Source organism: Halyomorpha halys, unplaced genomic scaffold, assembly GCF_000696795.3.
Source record: "Halyomorpha halys isolate HHAL.00 unplaced genomic scaffold, Hhal_1.1 Scaffold56.1, whole genome shotgun sequence".
In the NCBI taxonomy this organism is placed as follows: Eukaryota; Metazoa; Arthropoda; class Insecta; order Hemiptera; family Pentatomidae; genus Halyomorpha; species Halyomorpha halys.
In genome coordinates this window covers 1640519-1656048 of record NW_027115012.1, presented here as the reverse complement: position 1 = coordinate 1656048, position 15530 = coordinate 1640519, and the positions used below count along the sequence as shown (strand labels likewise).

The window sequence follows — 15530 nt, the reverse complement described above, 5'->3', positions numbered from 1 at the left end:
GGGAAACCCCTAATCGGGCTTAGAAACCCCGAGCCCCGTACACGGCATACTATATATTAAATTATTTTTTATTTATTTTTTTCATTGGCGCGACAGACAGACCGTGGAGGTCCAAAGCCTCGCGCGATGTACATGGTTTTTATAGTGTGGGTCCGTCACTCCCACGCCTATTTTTGTGAGTGCCATCCATTGGCTGACGGGCCTCACAAATGCCCGGGAGGAGATTGTGAGTGAGTATTGAATAATTTTATACTTGAAAAATACCGGGTAGGGCCAGACTCGAACTCGCAATCTATAGATTGGCAGACAAACGCGTTACTACGCTGCTACCGTCACCCCCTTATATTTAATGATAATATATAATAATTAAACATCGAGATATATTATCAAGCATGATCATAATATCAATAATTCAGTACATGATCCCGAGTGTATAGCACTAATTTCTGTAAGTTTTCTTCCATATTATTATATTATTTGACTTAAAATAATAGAAATTTGACTTTTACAGCATTTAATATAATTCAGTGCGAAATATATAGAAAGTTATTTTACTCCGTTTAGTACACGACATGTTTTACTTCGATACTTTTTTTATATGTATATATATTAAGTCGCCAGAGGTCATATGAAATTAAAAGCGTAATGAGTCATAACCGCTTTTCACATTAGGGTGTGTTAATGTGACACCATTTTATGGCCAGTGAACTAGAAATCAACCAACTTGGAAACAAAAATTCCGTTAACGGCTTATGTCAAGTCCAGCTGTTGCTTTACGGTCGGCTATCAAGGACTTAGTTTCCATTAGAACCCTGCTTCATATTGCCATCTCGCCTCAAAACAGTTTATTGCACCCTAAACAATTTATTATATAATGTAAAGTCATTAAATAATTTACCTAACATCAAGCGTACATTACCACTGGAAGGTATCATCATGATAAGGTTTATATCGGGTGTATATTAGTTACTAAACTCGTGGGGTGCTAGTTTTCATTCACTCTTTTTAAACCTACTGATAAAGAGTCACTACATATTTATAAACATAAAAGATACTCGGACACAAAACATGTTATCTGACATTTATTGTGAACTAAATATTGTGGCTTCACCCCACTCTATCGGACTGATTCCGTAAATTTTCGAAAGCACTATTAGGAAATTTATATTTTGAAAGAAATAATGTTGTTATTAAATAATGACAAGTTACTCTTGGTTTGAGGTCAAACATTGAAATTAACCAACATTTCGGCATCGTGAAAGTTTATATATAATCTTATCACTCCTTCGAGACTGGTTATATTTAAATAAAAATTAATTTATGAATAATATGGTTAAATTTTATGGTATTATTTACAATTAAATTTCATAGGAATTATGATTGATAATAATATCCAGTTAATCTGTAAAAGTTGTGTGAGAGATACTGGCTTAAAGATATCCACAACAACTCCTTTCATCAATGTTTCTGGGTACCTGAGGCCCCAAATGCGCCTCCAAAACGATTGTGTCCCAATCATCACAGCAGCACCCTACTTCTTACGTAGTCTAAGTGACGCGTCACATTGAACTTTCTTCTATGCCTTATGCCAAGGTATATGACAACTTCACTGGGTCGTATCACTAATCCTTGTATCTTGAAAGTAATAGTGCTTTATAAATTTCAAGACGGACAAAAAAACAAATATAACCTCTTCAGACTAATATAAAATTGTCTTGTATTATGACTTTAACCAGCAGTTCCCATCCTCTACACCGTCTATACAGCTGACATTCCAACCAATCCTAACACTATCTTCACCATGTATGCCGATGACACATGTGTGCTCGCTGTTAATAATAAACCATTAATTGTATCTCAAAATCTCCAATCCCATATCACATCCCTCGAAGATTGGTGTCGTAATTGGAGGATTAATATAAATTCCAACAAATCCCATCAAATCACCTTTACCCTTCGTCGTAAACCTACTGACTGCCCTACAGTTTCATTTAATGATGTTACTCTTACCCCTGTCAAACAGATCCGCTACCTTGGACTACATTTGGACAAGCGATTAACCTGGAATCCTCATACCAGACTGAAAAGACAGGAAACTGCACGTCAATTTCGACTATTACAGCACTTACTAGAAAAACGGTCTAAACTTCCAACACATTACAAAAAACTGATCTACATAACTGTAATAAGGCTAATTTGGACATATGGAGTTGAGCTTTGGGGCTCCACTAAATCTTCGAATTCATCTCGTATTCAATCCTTACAATCCAAAATCCTTCGTAAAATCCTCAATTCTCCTTAATTTGTCACAAATAAAATCATACATAAAGACCTTAATGTTCCCTATGTAACCGATCTAGCCGGAACCAGATATCACTCCTTCCATTATAAACTCTCTAACCACTCAAACCCCCTAGTTTCTAATCTTGGATCTTCTTCCATTCCTGACAATCCTCCGAGGCGCCTGAAAAGAAGATGGCCACGAGACCAGCTAATGTAAAATGTCGAGTGCTACCAATGGGCAGTTTCTCTACACGCCTGTAACACTCCAATTTAACTTAGATCAGATTTACTAAATGTATTATAATGTACAGTTGTAAATAGCAACAGTGACACTGACAGTGTGACAGTGTAGGGTTATTATCATGTGAAATAGAATGTGAAAATATTGGGACCTCATCAAATGAATCTTTCAGCATATATTCAACCCTGGTGCTATATTCCAACCAGCTACCCTTGAAAACCAACACTGCCTCACAATTATGTCAAGATGTAATTCCTCGATAATCTGCAATTTGAGTCCATTAGGAATAAGAACATATTGTATTCTATTGATATTCTATTGTATTTTCTTACTGTGTGTAATGTTTATTATTGAGCTGTTGATTATTGAGTCATATGAAGTCAGGATAATAATATTATTTTTTTACTCAACTTCCTCCTATTCTTAATGACCATGAGATTATAATGTTAATGTAGTTATTCTTAAGAGTAAGGTGAACTAATAACACAAACTACATTCCGCTACGGAAAGGAGAGAGAGTGTCTGATGCAACGAACGTCAGTTCTGACAGAGACCCTTGCGGCTTCGAGATAATTGCACTTGGCTCGAGAAACCTGTTCCTTGACGATTATTACTGAATGATTCTGCTGAAGAACTAATGACCCAATATCCAACAGTAATTGATGTTCCATATCAGAATATCTACTCTTCAAACTTCCACGAATTCCTTTTCGGTTTTGTACAAAAACTTACTGATCATGGATCCTCAAGCAAAGATTTAACACATGCTATGCATAAAATTATCTTCACATTCCAGATTTAGACTTTCGAGAGGCCTTTGTATCTTAGTTCAGGCGCCACTTTTGCGCACAGTGGTAGAAAGTATGAAAAAACCCTTGTAAATGAAATATGTCTGATCATGTTGATGAGTGTCTCTTCTTACTCTCAAATAAATATAAATGAATTCACCGTAATTGGTTCTCCTATCAAATATTTGTGAACCGTAGACCTTACGGACCCTATTTTGGAAAAGGGGAAAAAGTTAGTTTTTCCTGGTTACAGATATTTTGTTTTAAACTATTCAACAAAAAATATTTTGCCCAAGTCAATAGCAACGAAAATTAGTATAAAAATTGTATTTTTTCAAAAGTAAATTCGTTTCTTGAAACATTTTTTTCTAAATTTCTTCGGCCACATTCAATTTAACACTGAAAAAAAAAATTGTTTTTGCACATTTTTGATAGACCAGAAAAAATAGCATTAGCAACATTTGTGATGAGACTATTTTCACTTAAGAGTGTATATATTGGAGCAACATTTGTGTAAGTTTCATGACGTATGAAGGGCCTTCTTGGAAGGTGTAACCAAAATACGGCGAGATCAATAATCAAATTAACTACAATGAATCTGAATAACATTTTATTTATTGGAAAAAATATTTTAAAGATGGAAGAATTAAGATTTATATTTTTACACCTGAAACTATTATCAAAATTAGTAGAAGAAAAAATGCATTCCATTGAATCCAGCTCACTGAATAGCATAGGAATTCATAAGTCACAGTTTCCCACCCCTGTGCGGCACCAGTTCGATTCCAGTTTGGACTTTTATTTCCTGGCGGTCCTCAAGAATGAAATCTCGACCCACCCATTCTTCTTAGGTTGGTTACCCATAGAATTATATCCCTCCCATTTTTATGACTTTTTTCATTTCTATTCAGTTTTCAAAAAGTAGTTATGTTATGCTAACGTTATGTTGATTCCCATGTTCAATTCCACTAATAAAAAAAATCCGATTTACAGCCAAAATCTACCACTTCCAGCAACGCCGCTCCACTCTAATAAAAATACTTAACCTTTATAAGTACTCCTATACTTTAAGACCTTCTAAAAGTCTAAAGTAACGGTCTACGAACATTTGCCTTAATTTATAGGTACCATGGTATACACATGTACTGCATGAATCAAGAGAAATTTGATAAACAAGGGCCTTCTAAATCTCTCTTTGAACATTTGGTCGTCAATGTTCAAATTCTATATCAAAATTTTAGGTAATCATTGGAAGCAAGCATTGGCAAACAAATTTTGCCAGACTGGGCACGTTAACCTCGGTAAGAGCTTATAGGCACACCCTTTCAACACCTATCACTTAAACTTTCTGTTTACTCGAATTCTCTTCATCCCCGGAACAGACTAAAGGCGACAGAAACACATTTACCACTCTCTCAATGGGACCAACTTTTGTATAGCTAACGTGTAAAGTCTACTCAGAATTTTATAGTTCCCTTTAAAAATATTTATTATTTGATGACAGGTGTGAACCCGATCATATATTTTGCTTTTTTTGTTCCAATCTTTTCCAGAATAAAATACTAATTTCTTTAAAGTGCATCTTCTCTGATATTTATGATTTCTTTGGATCTATCTTCTCGCCTTTAATTGATTTAACTTTATGATAATTATTATGACTTTTTTAAAAATTATTATTATTAATGGAACTCATAGTATCTTAATTAAGTTAATCTATTATTTACCACAATTTTTCATTTGTGTTGATCCTTAAGAAGAATTCATAAATAATATAGAAATAATGATTTATTTACTCTCTAATTAACTCTTAAGAAGTTATTTTTATGATAACTTCTTTTTTTTTAATTTTTCGTTTGAGAGGAATTGAGATGAGGAAGAATTAAACTGGTAGGCCAGAGAAATTTAATTAAAAACGACCTTTTAAAAAAATATTCAGAGCAACTCAGAACGAATTGATTTTATGCTTAACCATATTCTTCTGGCATTAGCAGATTTCTTATTTTTTCTATGAGATCCCTCTGACAGAATTTAAAACAACACTTAAAATTAAAGTGACTTTTATCGTTTACATACAAAATTAAAGTTAGACGGAATTAAAAATTTTGATCTTTCCAAATCACCCTGGAATTGTGTTTCTCTGATTTAAAGCACAATTAACACATTCGCATTGACAAGTTCATCCCATGTAACATTTCACGTTTAACATTTAACATGATGTCACATGTCTCAGGATAGATATTCAATCTACCCAACATTCTGCTACCATGTTCTCTGAGATTACAGTCTGGTTACATTAATGAATCTCGTGTACTCGGGAATGTCGCTATACCCAGAGGTTTAGGAAAGGTGTCATCGCGCTACCCTCCGATAATCGGAAAACTCAAAAAGTTTAGAGTTCGAAAATTTGAGAAACTTGCGAATTGCGATTTTCAAAGAAAAAATAAGTGTAAAAATATCCCATTTATATACATTTTTCCCAAATGTACAAATAACATTACAACATACCTTTTCGAATTTTTTTTTTACCAAAAAAAAAATGTTTATTATCTCATCATAGTTTATGAAATAAACTCGTTTATGTTCTGTAGAAATTATAATGTGGTATTTCATTAGCATATTACTTGGACTTTAAATTTGGCTGCTCACAATTCTATACTTATAAAATTTAGCATGTTAAAACTTTTTAAATTTAATACAACACCATGAATACCCCTATTATTAACAACAATGCAATGAAATGAAAAATAGTTTATTATTCTAGGACTAGGTCAGTTTAGAACAATTACTATATAATGTTAATTATTCAACAACATAAATTGGCCTTAATTATAACTTATGTTAAAATTGTACATAATTGTATATAAAACTACAAAGAAGAAAAAAAATTAAAAAACTGACTACATAAAAAACAAAATAAAAAGGTAATTACAAAATATCTGTACCATTATAATATTAGATTGGATTGGTGTAGTAAAAGTTAGTTAAATAGAAGGGTTTTGAACCAGGAAAGGGTTGGTACATGACGTATGTTGGAGGGAATGGAGTTCCAGAGATATACAGCTCGGGTAAAAAATGATTTATCTAACGTAGCAGTTTGGTAAGGAGAAGGGTTGATGTCAAATAAACGGAACCTCGTAGTGCGGGATTGGATTGAGAATTATAATTGCAGGTGTTCTAGGATATAGGAGGCTAGGAAATATAGATGGCATCGGAAGGATAGATAGACCCACTTCAGCTCGGCGTAATACTGGGTTATGTGCGTATCTATGGTGATCCTGCGAATAGCATATTTAAAATCCAATCGAAGCCAAACCTAATCCCATCTAGAACAATAACCGTATTCCTATGTGGTTAATGGTTTTTTCCTTTCTATCAAGCCTTTTAAGCTTGATTTTATGTGTTCAATTAGAATTTTTCGTCGTAAATTAATCCTTCAGTTCAGTATAAACATAGAAATAATAATTTTACTAAGTTGACTTAACCAAAGGGCGCAGGAATGAACAAGGGAGGAAATGAACTCAGCAGACCCTTGAATGCGGAAATCAAACTAGCCGCCTCTAAGAACGACTTTGTGTCCTTTGAGCTCTGCTTTTTATTAATAATTAACTTAATTAATACTCAATCTATAAACGTTTATTTGAAAGTCCAAGCTGTCGGAAATTCCAGGTATATACATTCCACTAGGTTTTTATTATACATGTATTGATGTTTGATTTTTTTTTTTTCCAGAGGAAATCTTTAAAAAGGACGTGGTGTTACCTGAACTGGGGGCTTTCTTCTTGCTAAGGTAAAGTAAAGTATGAGCAGGGAGAGATAATTATGAGTTGTAGAAGTTGGAAAAAAAATTAGGTTGAGGAAAAAGAAATCCATTATTTTTTTGGTAGATAGCTGTAGCGATCAATATCTCGTAAAGTATCTATCAAACAATTTCAGATTTCTGCTCTTTGTCAAGGTGACGTTTCGCACTAAATAAATCCATCTGCTTTTTCTTTGGTCCATTCAGTTGTGAGTTATAGAGTGCTAAAATTGGAAGTCAACAAAGAGAAAATTCGATTCTTTTTACAGTTCTTTGATAAAGGCGAAAATGCAAGGCAGGTGGCTGAAATTGTGAATGGTGTTTATGGTCCCAATACTGTAACAGCTAATTACGTGCAATTTGGGTTTCGTCGATTCGGGTATTTTTTATGTTAAAGACGCACCTCGCACTGCCAGACCCGTCATCGAAACTGTCGATGAAATCACAGAAATAATCGAAGTTGGCCGGTATGTTAGTCGTCATAGCATCGACCAGGAGATAAAGATCAACCATAAAATAGTTTTAATCCATTTGCACAAACCTAGGTTCAAAAAGAAGCTTGATGTTTGGGGCCTCACTAATTAACATCAAAAACACGATGATCAAATTTCCACCTGCGAAGCGATTCATTCATTCCAAACGGAATGAAATTGACCCATTTCTTAAACGAATGGTGACGGGGTGAGAAATCGATCACATACAACATTGTGCGAAAGCGCGGAAATGCAGCTCAAACGGTGGTCAAACCAGGACTAACAGAAAGGAAGGTTCGGCTGTACATTTGGTTGGACTGGACAAAAGAAACATTTATTATGAGCTGCTTCCATATGGCCAAACACTTAATTCGGATCTTTATTGTCAACAACTGGACTGTTTGAAGCTAACGATTGACCAGAATTGGCCAAGAGAAGAGCTGTCGTGTTCCATCAAGACAGCGCCAGGTCACACACATCTATAGTGACTCGCCAAAAACTCCTGGAGCTTGGTTGGGAAGTTCTGATGCATCCACCATATAGTTTGGACCTGAACTCAAGCAATTATCATCATTTTGTTCCATTGCAAAACATTCTTGGTGATAAGAAATTGGCATCAAGAGAAGACTATGAAAATCAGTTACTAGAGTTTTTCGGCAATAGGAACGAAGGCTTCTATGAGAGAGGCATCAAGCTACCTTTAAAATGGCAACAAATTATAGAACAAAACGGTGAATATTTGACCCAAATCGGACAATCCGAAACATGTTAGATAAAGTCTTGAATTTCACGTATAAATAATGGATTTATTTTTCCCTAACCTAGTAGTAAAAGAGAGTAGACGAAAATAAAATAAAAAAAATAAGAAAATACATCATTTTAAGTATTTATTAATAAAAAGGAATAACTAAATTACTTCTCTTTACAAAAGGAATACAACAGATATTTTAACCTAACACCTTTAGTTGAGAAAAAAAAAAAAGAAAAAGGACTCAAATATGCATTTGTGCAAATAGAGCAGGAATTTATAAAATGAGTAACAACCTAAATTTGAATCAATAGTTTGACAATTGATCTACGATTACACACAATAAATGGTCATATAACACTGAAAAAGGTTCATATAATCGATTAATTTAATATTATTGTCCATTAAAGAATCAAATAATTTGTAAAATGAGCTATTAGCTCAAATATGTGCATTGAAACGAAATGTTTTTCATAATTAGCATTCTAACCTCCGTCCAGCGGAGGATGAGGAGAGACTGGCCTTCGATTTAATCGAGACATTTGTGTCCTTTGAAAACAGTGGCCCCTGAGACGTAGAAAACGTTGTTGATAAGGAGTTGGGGTGCCAGAGAATAACACAAATAAGTTGAAAAAATTATTTAATGCCAACGTTTCGGCCAGAATTTCTAGCCTTCATTAGGGCTAAGAACAAAGTACAAGATAACAACCAATGAATAAAAAGTATATAGATAAATTAAAGTAAATAATTGTACAGAACCAAAATTAATAAAAATAAAGTGATGAAAGAAGTGGAAAATAAAACATATATATAGGTAATTAAATTTATAAGTAAAATAATATAATTAAGGAAATAGAAATATAAAGCTATATAATGCAAAAAAATATGAATATTAATTTAGTAATAATTAAAAAATTAAAATTATGGAAAAAGAAACTTTATATTAGATTAAATTAGTGCTTTTATTTTATTGCTATATTAGTTCTTTTTTTTTCTTATTTTATGTTAGCCTTATTTCTTTATGTATATAGTTTAATTATTTTCATTTTATTTAACTTTCTTTTTTTCCATTCTTTTTATTTTTTTGTTGTTTTTTTTTTATGCATTTTATTTTTTCTGTCCACTTTGTAACGTATTATTTCACTTCTTAAACTGTTTCTTACACATTTGTCGCTCCCCTCTTAGATACGTTTCCTCTTTTTAACTGTTATTAAATACCCATGACACTTTGTCATCTTCCGGTATCTTGTTATTCTTGTACATATACATATTTTTTTAACATCTTCCAAAAACCATTTGTCGTCACCCTCTCATACGCTTTCTTCCTCTTAATATTTTCTACTTTTTATTTTTTATTTTTACCCTCTCGTAACGTTTCCTCTTAAAAAACAGTTAGTCATTCTTGTAACGGTTTTTTTAATTCGGAGTTTGTCCGTTATTGGCGCAGTATACCATTAGGCGTTTGATTTCCAAGCTAACAGGTTCGTTTTATTTTTTTTCCTTACTTTATTTTACCACCCCTTCTTTTCTCCCCTTTTATCAATTTTCCTTACCTACATTATTAATTATGTTCACTATATTATTATTGTTGTTTTCAAGAATTTTTTTTTCTTTTTTTCTTTCTTCTATTCAAAATATAATTAAAGTTTAACAAAAGAAAACTTTAATTATATTTTGCATCTTTATCAATTATTATGGTTACATATATTTTCTTTCTCTCAATTTTCTTTTGCTTTCCATATTTCAATTTTTAAATTATTAATAACTAATATGTTCATACTTCTTTGCATTATATAACTTCATTTTTATTTTATTTCCTTAATTATGTTATTTTACCAACTTTTTCAATTTCCTATGTATACAATTTAATTCCCACTTCTCCTATCACTTCATTTTATTAATTCTATTCTGTAAAATTATTCATTTTATGTCATTCTATTTATATTTTATTTTTTATTTTCTATACTTACTGTGCTTGTTTTCTTGTTCTGTCCTTAGCCCTGAAGAAGGCTAGAAACTCTAGCCGAAACGTTGGCACAATTAAATAGGTTACTCCAACTTATTTGTGTTTCAGTTTGACCGCACCCCCACCATCTTCTCCTCGTACGTCATCCACGGTCAACTATCTCTCATAATTATCAATATTTCTTATCGTCCAAAGTTATGGCAGATTTTAATATTTATTAATAAACAAAAAAATCTTTTATGTACTGTTTTTATTCTCACTGATTCATACATGCCTGACAAATTTAAAAGGTTTGTAACAGGTTTTTATATATTGCTATTTGCAGCATTACATAAAAATTCATTAAGTAAATTTGATGTAAGATGATGTAAGTGATACGAGCATGTAGAGAAACTACCCATTGGTAGCACTCTAATCATATTTCTACACTGGAAGGTCTCGAGACCGTCTTCTTTTCAGGCGCCTAGGAGGATTGTCAGGAATAGAAGAAGAAGCAAGGTTAGAAACTAGAGGCTTTTGATAGTTAGGGAGTGTATAATGGAAGGATTGATATCTGGTTTGGGCTAGATCGGTTACATAAGAAATATTAATAATGTCTTGATGGCTAATTTTATTCATTAATTAATCATTAATAATGGCTAATTAATTTGTGACAAAGTTAGGAATATTGAGGATTTTAGGTAGGATTTTGGATTGTAAGAATTGGATAGGAGAGGAATTCCAAGCTTTCCTGGAGTCCCAAAGCTCAACTCCGTATGAATTGGAGGTATTTTTGTGACAGTAAAATTAATTTCACATACATATTTATTTTTCGTTAAAGTTTACAATCCTACCTCTTATTTTTTTTTACAATATAAAATACCGTTACTCAATAAACGGTGTTATGTTTGAAAACAAGACCTTTGGAACCTTAGCCATGGAAAGGGAACTTGAATCCAGGGAAAGCAGGCAGTGATTAATTCTTGCTTGTTACTCTCAGTCTCTCCTCCCTGCAGTAATTGAGAAGTTTATCATGGAGAGAATTTTACACAACCTTTATGGTTGATACATACTCTCTTTGTTACTCGTATTCTAAATTTCCTACGATACATATCATATCAAATTTTTTAATGATACTAATTAAAATATTTCTCATACTTTTTTTTTTATTGTGTTGTTGATACATTATTTTCTCAATAAACACTAAATCGAGTTCAGTTGTTTGGCTAAGAACAATTATGTTAATTGTTTTTTAAATGAAACAAACAAGTAGTTGAAATCCAACGAAATGCCTCTACTACGTTCATTTGAATTTGAGATGAAAGACAACGTATTTATGATATTTACGAGTTTACCTGTTTTGTTTTTTTATTTTCTTCTTATGAAAATAATAATTTTTATTATCCTCAGAAGGGAAGAAACCAACCCGTCTTTCCAACGGTGCCAATATTAAATTTAGTCTTCTTGTGCATGAATAATGAAGGTTTCATGTTCAAAATGTGCATACAATGTTTCTTCCTTAAGTTTTCAATTTTAACTTTCTGTTAGATGGAATCCTCATACAATACTGAAAAGACAGGAAACTACTCGTCGATTCCGACTATTAGAACATTTACTAGACAAACGATCCAAACTTCCAATCCATTACAAAAGACTGATCTACATGACTGTTATAAGGCCTATCGGACATACGGAGTTGAGCTATGGAGCTCCACTAAACCATCGAATTCCTCCCGAATCCAATCCTTACAGTCCAAAATCCTTAATGCTCGTTACTTTGTCACAAATCAAATCATCCATCAGGACCTCAATGTCCCATATGTTGCCGATTTGGCCAGAACCAGATACCGTTCCTTCCATAACAAACTTCTCAACCACCCAAATCCACTTTTTTCTAACCTGGCTTCTTTACTTTCTTCATTACCTAATAATTCTCCTAGGCGTCTGAAAAGAAAATGGCCTCGAGATTTTATTGGAGTTCTATCAGTGGGTAGATTTTCCACATGTTTGTAGTTAGAAACTACCCATTGCTAATATTCCTAAAACATTTCTTCATTAGAAGAGGCCATCTTTTCAGGTGCCTCAGATAGTACAAGAGCCGGGAAGAAAAAAAGGCAGTTATTTCACCCCAATTTTTGATTAAAAAAAAAAGGGGGAATAAAAAATGGCAGCTGTTTCAAAACCTTAAAAAACATTAATTTTTCATTTGGATCTCTATATCTTAAAAACTACTAACAATACTAGAAAACCTAAGAGAACATCATTTAAAGAAGAGTAAATTTGCTGAAATATGAGCCCTACTGAAAGATAAGTAGTAAGTTAATTTATTTTGAGAAATCTATACCTCAGGAACTATGTGACATATAGATGTCTATTAGCACTCAAAGTTAGTTCAACGTACTATAAAGTAGTTAATGACCTTTACCTTCGTAGGAATAGTAGTTTTCAGAGTTTTGAAAAACTTTATTTCAGAAACCATAAGAGGTACAGATGTCTGCCAGCACTCAAATTAAAGCTAGTTAAATTTACTATAAAATAGTTTATACTATTTATCTTTGTAGGAGTAGCAGTTTTTATGATATTTGACAAAATAAATTAACAAACTGTTAACTTCTAGTTGTCTTGTAAAATGTTTGATTTTGGAAAAAAATATATCTCTAGATCCATAAGACGCACATCAAAATAAAGGAAAATTAACTTTCTATAAAGTAGTTTATGATACTTATCTTCGTAGGGATAGTAGTTTTTATAGTATTCTCATATGAATATAAATTTGGCAAATGAAAAAAATTATAAATCAATTTATTTTAGCAAATTTCATGTAAACTATTACTCCTACAAAGATCAACATTATAAACTGCTTTATAGCTCATTAAACTAGCTTTAATTTGAGTGCTAATAGACATCTGTACTTCAAATGGATTTTGAGATATAAATTTTTCAAAATAAATTCACTAACTTCTGATCCTTCAGTACGCACCATACAACATTTTTCTGAAACGTTGCTTTTTAAAAAGCTATATCTCGAAAAATATTTAACGTAAATAACTCTATTAGAGCTCATATTTTAGCAAATTTACTATTCTTTCAATGACGTTCTCCTAGGTTTTCTTGTGTTGTTCCTACTTTTTAAGATATAGAGCTCCGGATGAAAAATTATTTTTTTTATCGCTTTGAAACAGCCGCTATTTTTTATTCCCCCTACCTATCCTTGGCAGACTCATCAGTTTTAACTAGTAATTATACATAGTTTTCATTAAAGTAATAAAAAATTGGAGTGAGATAACTGCCGTTTTTTCCTCTTGGGTTCTTGTACTATAAGAGGATTATCAGGAATAGAAGAGAAAGCAATGCTAGAAACTATGAGTTTATGAATGGATTGATTCCTGATTCTGGATAAATCCGGTACGTATGAAATTTTAAGATCTTTATTTTATTCCTGACATAGTAAGGAGCATTGAAGATTTTGGATTGTAAGGATTGAGGAACGATACGAGAGGAAGTCGATGGTTTTGTGGCCCCACAGCTCAACTCTGCAAGTCCAAAAAAAACCTACTATAAGTCAAGTGTAAGTCAGTCTTTTGTAATTCACAAGGTTGAACTATTTGTCTAGTAAGTGATCTGATAGTCGGAATCGACGAGCAGTTTCATCTCAGTTTTTTCCAAAGCCCCTATTTGAAATATAGTTTTGTATTTAACAAAGGATATGTGATTAGGTTTCGTTTTTATCTGAAACCAAATTATGAAACAGAAATGTAGTGGCTGAGTGTTTGGCCTCATAACTTGAGTTAAACTAAGTGATATTTGATGGTAGAGGGACATACCGTTAATATGAGTTAATGAACTTAATAACAAGGTCTAAATCTACGAGTATTTAAAATATGTACAGTTTAATACTCCATGTTGCCACCGCACTGGTTGGGTGCTGGTTGGACGTCTGGAATACAGAGTTAGGTTGATGTTTAAACGAGTCTTGGAATTTAATATGTCAGGTGGATTCCAAGTTCGTAGTTTTTCAGATTTAATCCTAGGTAGCGGATCTGTTCCACGAGAACAAGTGCAATATTATGAAATAATACTATAGGACAATCCGTACGTATATGACGAAAGTGACGGAAGTCTAGGATTTGTTAGAATTTATTTTGTTCCTCCAGTTCGACACAATTCTTCGATGGTTGGAATATGGGGTTGAAGAGTTTGAGAAGCAATTAACTAATTAAACTAAGTAAACAAGTGTATTCGACATAATATTATTTTAGTAACAAAGAAATAAAATTGTTCACATTTTTTTTCATTTAAAAAATATTACAGTCCTGCTCAGTACTTATATTTTAGTTCAATTTAATAGTGTTTCCATTAATTCTGAGAAATAATTCGATTATAAAAGACCACATTTTTTATTTTTAAGACAACTGTTTTTAACGCTTTGTCATACTGTACTTTAGTCTTTTTTTGAAAAGATCCTTTCAAATACATTTCTCAAGTGTATAAAAAAGTTTTTATTGATCACTGTAATTTTTTTTTTTTCGTACCCTCCATTAAAACAAAATTAGAGCTTCATACGTATAATACATGAAATGTATTATATATACTGATGTATTATATATACCTTTGATTGCCTCGTGACACTATAAGGTGTTGATATGAGTCCAGCTAAGGTGGTTTAGTCTAGCTATAGTCAAAGGCTACGTCATGGAATTAATGGAACGTGAAGAGACCGTCCCGCTGGATTAGTAATATTTATTTATTTATTTTTTTTATTTTTTTTTTTTCATACCCTCCTATAATGATGTTATTGAATATCTGGTACATACATATAGGAGGTATGCTATATGTATAGCTGGGTGTGAAGGATACCTTGGATTGCCTTTTGGCATTATAAGGTTAGGTGAGGGGTCTAATGAAGGTTGTTACTTGGTTGTCTGACGCTAGTGGATTATTGGAACGGGGAGGGGCCGTAATATTTATATATAAGTTGGAATAATAAAAAAGTTAAGATACAAATTAAAATACTGGGATAAAGTATAAACTTTAAATATAATTTTTTTTTACTTGCTTACATTATATTGAAAATAATAATACAATCTGAGCTACAGAATACATGTAAATTAAAGTTATACAATTTGGGGGACTAGTTCAATTAGACAATTATACAATTGTTTAATTTGTAAAATGGGGTGCTCGACCAGGAATAAAATAATTTTTTTTTCCAGCTTTCCATATTCTTCATGATTAGAAATAATACGGTCAATTACT

The 15530-nt window shown here is 32.4% G+C and overlaps 1 protein-coding gene across 2 annotated transcripts in view; it reads left to right on the top strand.

The window, feature by feature from the left end:
• The window catches only part of LOC106692425 (odorant receptor 85b), a 259507-nt gene that overhangs the window by 229138 nt on the left and 14839 nt on the right, over positions 1 to 15530 (top strand). The window contains exon 5 of one of the 2 annotated variants that reach the window (XM_067052112.1): positions 7042 to 7099. The exons of the other annotated variant lie outside the window; for it this stretch is intronic. The gene's annotated coding sequence lies outside the window, so the exon portion shown is untranslated. The remainder of the gene's footprint in view (positions 1 to 7041; positions 7100 to 15530) is intronic. 2 annotated transcript variants of the gene reach the window in all.